We start from the raw sequence: 6000 nt of genomic DNA on the forward strand, positions 1-6000 counted from the left end.
GACGACCAGAAGGTTTAATCACCAACTATGCATAAGAGTTATGGTCTGATTGAGCCATGTGAATACAATATTGACATCGAACAAAGAAAATCCTAGTAGGTCGGGTGGATCGAGGGACAGGAAGACCTAGTGGGTCAAGGATTGAACATGAGAAACCTGTGGTCCTTTGTTTGAGGGGGGGATTGTTGGGGTTGCAAGATTGCAAATGTAGTCCCACATTGAAAACACATGGAAAAAATCATGGGTTTATATCCATTGGAATGAGGCCTTTTGAGGAGAGCCCAAGAGCAAAGTCATGAGGGCCTAGGCCGGCCCAAGTGGACAATATCATGTCATTGTGGAGATATCTAAATTCTTTTCGATCCAACATTCATCACCAAAATTAAATAAATATATCACAAATATCTATCAAATACAACCCAAAAGTATATCCATAAATCTTTAAATATAATTCAAAGTTTATATAATAACCTACACTTAAACACCCATATAGAAGTAGACGAATTTGCTTCATTCACTTGTAACTTCATCATACTGAGATTGATTATAATACTGTTCATTTTTTGATGCTACAAACTGAATCATTAATAGAGGTTTGAGGGGCAATTCAAAATAACTCAATATTTCATAAAGAAGATATTTTTAAAAAAATATTGACCTTCCTCTCTAATTGTGAATCTTCATTCAAGACTATCTCTTTCATGTACCGCATTACACAATATCCACATTCAACACCACCATTTTATTTAGATTACTCTAATGAAATTAAAAATATAATGCAATAAGTTACAATTTAAATAATAAGAATTATTAATTAATGTCTAAATACATAGTCACAATACATACAGTTAATTGTTTAAAACCTGATCCTTTTAAAATATCCCTTGATGCATTGTATATCTTGACCCCAATACATTGTAAAAAAAATATAAAGTTATTTTTTCAACCTCTAATGAATTGAATGCATTCACAATCAGCATAATCTACTACCTACTTAGTCATAATAGTTTGTCAAGCATGGTCTCAGTTCCTGTTACTCAAAGAATCTAATAAGTATATCATATTCTTATCTTCATTAATTATAGTCAGGATTCAATGGTACTTGTACAAATAAAAATATAACATTGACTAGTATGTAGTAGGAATTGATAAATAATTAAAATTTTACCCAGTATTGTATGGGATGAAGCAGATGCTATTTTTGTTCGATGCTCCCAACTGAGCAGTAGTAAGTTGTGACAATTTACTTTCTTCTTCGCCCACACCTTATGTAGGTATGTGACCAGGATCCATAAATGAGACATGCTCATCTCTATTTTCTATCTTTAAGTATTTGTAAAGGTAGCAAGGTAATTACAAGGTAATGGTAAAATCTAAATATATCCTATGTAAACCAAAGCAAAAGCATGTGAACAAATATTGTGAACAAAGTAAAACATGTGAATAAATATTGTATTTAAGACATAACATACTCCATGTGAATCAAAATTTGTCTAACACCTCTAACCCATCTATAGTGTTCCCGATTTCCTAAGGTAGTGGTTAATATATCATTCATCCCAGAAGATTTGAACTCTCCTTTGACCTTCTTTTCCAACAAGTCATCCTGCAATTAGGCATGTAACAAATCAATCTAAAAACTCCAATATTATTTAGCTAGGCAATATGAAAAGTAGATAAAACTAAATATTTACAGATAGGAGGCTCACCTCATGTTCAATTTGACATCGAGAAGAAAAATATATGCACCCCCTCATGTTCAATTCAACATAAAAAAAAAAGAAAGAAAAATGTGTGATCCTGTAGAGAGAAGGCTTGCCTTGATTATGAACCGCTTGCAAGGGCTTCTTTGTTTTCAATTTGATGCTAGAGAATGAAAACAAGTGTGTTTCTGTGAAGCCTTGTTTGGAATAGTTAAAGCTTGTTTGGATTGGTATTTTCATTTTTCATTTTTCAAAAAATATAATATGAAAATTGAAGAGAAAACAAAATATTATTAACTTTTTTTATTACCTTGTGATTTTATTAGTGGTGAATGCAATGCAGTTTTCTCTTAAAACAAGATGAAATTCTTCCCTTCGTACGTATTACATTCAACCCAATAATTTTTTTATGTCGTAACACAATTAAACAATTTATGTCATAACTCAAACTTAAGTATTAAAACATGTATTGACTATGAGGTCAAATGTTCACTAAACGATAAATAAATAATTCACGGTCAAGAGTAACAAGTATATGAGAATGAATCCGATCGAGGTGTTTTCTATATCCCTTCCCCAAATTCTGAAAAAATCCCTTCCCCTAATTCTGAAAAATTCCTTCCCCTAAAGAGCACATCTACTTATCCCTTATGCCATGAAATGCATGTCTTTCATGTTTATAGCCTTACCACATAAGAATTTTAAGATGAACTTATTTCACTCAACAAAGCTTGAATGAGTGAAATAAAATTGAGGTATTTGAGATTGGGAAAATTGAGTAAATGTTTTAGCAAGCATCAATTTACTAGCTTGTATGAGTTAAAATTGAGGTACTTGAGATCTTTCGACCACAACATGGTAGATTGACACTAACTACAGTGCCAGGTGATGAGGCAATGAGCATCGACCGATAAGGCAGCGCCCGCCTTGCGTGCAGCAACTTGCAAGCTAACCGCATGTAAGGTAATCACTTGTTGCCTCGCGAGGCAGCGGTCACCCCTCTTGCCTTAGCAGTCGGCGCTTGTTGTCTCCTCACCAATAGCGGATGTATTTACAGAACAAGAAAAAAATTAGAATTACCTGACAAGCAAAGATCTTGTGTCACGCCCCCAGGGATATAGTTCTCGGTACCCCACTCGGTGATAATAATATAAGAACCCCTAAGAACCATCTAAATAGAATAATCAGGAAATTTATCAATTTATATATATATCATAGTTTTCATAGACCACAAAACTATACGGATAGACGACATCTGAAATAAAATTACAAAATGTGAATACAACGAAACAAAAGTAAAACAAACCAGGAATTAAATAAAACTGGAGGCCAAGGAATGTAGAAAGTTAACCAAATGGCTAAGTGGATACTCAAAAAAAAATGTGCATGACTTTAATATTGTTTAAGAAATCAAAAAAGCAGAGTAAATCACAATCTTTCGTTACAACTTTAGGTTATTCTTAAAGTTCTCCATTTATACATATATATGTATAATCATGTTCGGTTATCGTTATCTATAATCAGGTAATATTTTTATATTAGAGTTTAGGATCTTCACCTTATCATCATCAATTAAAATCAATTCTCCAATCTTATTATTTAATCAATTAGGATACAAGTAATCATGGTAACATCAACATGTATATCAATGGTCTAAATATGATAAATCAACTAAAAATTGAATCAATGGAGCCAATATCATCAGAATGTAATATCACATAGATAGGTTAAAAGCCTCCTCAGAGTATAAGATCGTCGCATACGTCATCTGACGTAGGGGCTATCAGCCATCACCGGTGGAAGACATAATAAACACTGATCGAGGGCTACATCACGCCACCATGCCTCGGGTGTACTGTAACGACCCAATTTTCCTCATTAGGAGTTCTAAAAGTTCTTAAAAATATTTAGAAATATTTTAGAAATATTCTAGAGATTTTTAGAAATTTTTAGAGTATTTTTATATAATTTTTGGAGGTCGTTTGGTATTTTTACTAAACGAAGGAAGTTTCGACAAAAAAATATCCAAGCCGAGAATTGAACCCACGACCTTTGACTCGGTCAAAACCCGACTGACCAGGTGGGCAAACGGATTTTTCTGTTTAGATAAGGTAGCAAATTTATTTAAGATAGTTAACAGAATATTGGATTATAAAAGGGATAAGTTGATGTTGGATTTATCTGTTTAGAAAAGGTAGCGAATTTATTTAAGATAGTTAACAGAATATTATAAAAGGGATAAGATGATGTTGGATTTGTCTGTTTAGAAAAGGTAGCGAATTTATTTAAGATAGTTAACATAATATTATAAAAGGGATAAGTTGATGTTGGATTTGTCTGTTTAGAAAAGGTAGCGAATTTATTTAAGGAGTTAACAGAAATATTAAGTTATAAAAAGGGATAAGTTGATGCTCTGTTTTCCGGTGACTTAAACCATTCTCTCCTTCTCTTCTGCGTACGATGGCGGAGCTCGGGCAGAAAATGAAAGGGAGTTAGGGCATCATCTCCGGCGGCCGGCCAAGGTCCTAGAAGTCCTTTTTGTTCGGTTGTGAGTCCAAGAAGCAAGGTAAGTGCTTCTCACCTGCAGTAAGAGTATTTTCGGACCTTTGTTCTTCTTGAATTCGAAGCATAAGAAGCGTTTATAGTGCAGATTTTTAATTAAGCCTATAGTGTAGATTTTAATTAAGTTTATAACGCAGATTTTTATGTAGAGCTTATATTGCAGATTTTTAATTAAGCTTATAGTGCAGACTTTTATATAGGCTTGTAGTGCAGATTTTTAATTAAGCCTATAATGCAGATTTTTAATTAAGCTTATAGTGTAGATTTTAATATAGGCTTATAGTGCAGATTTTAATTAAGCTTGTAGTGCAGATTTTTAATTAAGCCTATAGTGCAGATTTTAATTAAACTTATAGTGCATATTTTTATGTAGGCTTATAGTGCAGATTTTATTTAAGCTTATAGTGCAGATTTTTATGTAGGCTTATAGTGCAGATTTTAATTAAGCATGTAGTGCAGATTTTTAATGAAGCCTATAGTGCAGATTTTAATTAAGCTTATAGGGCAGATTTTTAATTAAGCTTATAGTGTAGATTTTAATTAAGCCTATAGTGCAGATTTTAATTAAGCTTATAGTGCAGATTTTTATTTAAGCTTATAGTACAGATTTTAATTAAGCCTATAGTGCAGATTTCAATTAAGCTTATAGTGCAGATTTTTATGTAAGCTTATAGTGCAGATTTTAATTAAGCTTGTAGTGCAGATTTATTAGAGCTTAAAATGCATATTTCTTTAGAGCAGATTTCTTTAGAGCTTGTAGTGCAGATTTCTTAAGAGCTTATGGTTCAGATTTCTTTAAAGTTTATAGTACAGATTTTTGGTGGAACTTGTAGTGCAGATTTTTGGTGGAATTTATAGTGCAAATTTTTTGTGGAACTTGTAGTGCAGATTTTTTGTGGAACTTATAGTGCAGTTTTTAAAGAAAAAGATTATAGTGCAGTTTGGTTAAGTATTATAGTGCAGAATTTATGTTTGCATAGTATGCAGAAATAGTGTAGCATAGAATGCAGATTCTTGATTAGTATAGTATGTAGAATTTTGATTAGCATAGTATGCAGATTTTTGTTTATGCATTTCAAAGTTAGAATTTGTTTAAATATTTCAGTTTTTAAAGAAACATTCTTGTATTAGAAGTATTAACAAGTGTAAGAAAGATAAAGAAAAGAAAGAGAAAGGCCAAGGCCTTAAGTAAATCCCAAAGTCAAGACTTTAGGGATTTTGGCACACAAGGTGCTTAAAGAAAATGTCGAGACATTATATATTAGAAGTAATAAAAGATAACAAGTATTTTACTTTATTTAAGAGGCTAGTACCCGACTTTCGAGGTTGTCATTAAACAAATTCAGGTGTCCATTTCCGAGGTCTTGGCCCTGGTAGACCGAGGTCTGCTCTTTTAGGATTGGTGGCTCGCTACCCCAACCTATTAGGGAACGCGCATAAGATGGTACTACGCCTGGGCCCAAGAAGAAAGTTGATTATTATTTTGAAATATTAAAGTATAAGTTTTCAAACAAAAGAAATAAGCTTCATATAAGTTTAAAATTCAGCAAGATTATGCTAGCATGATTGTATAGATTTGTTTTACATGTTTAGCATTTCAGTATGTTTCTTTTGCTTGTAGATGAGCATGAGTAGTTTTCCTTTTGAGCATTCAGCTTTTAGATTTCAGTATATTCACATGCATATTCGAGTTTTGTGAGTTAGATAGCGCTTACTAAGCAATTTTGCTTATAGT

The sequence above is a fragment of the Zingiber officinale genome, chromosome 5A, assembly GCF_018446385.1.
Source record: "Zingiber officinale cultivar Zhangliang chromosome 5A, Zo_v1.1, whole genome shotgun sequence".
Taxonomy (NCBI): Eukaryota; Viridiplantae; Streptophyta; class Magnoliopsida; order Zingiberales; family Zingiberaceae; genus Zingiber; species Zingiber officinale.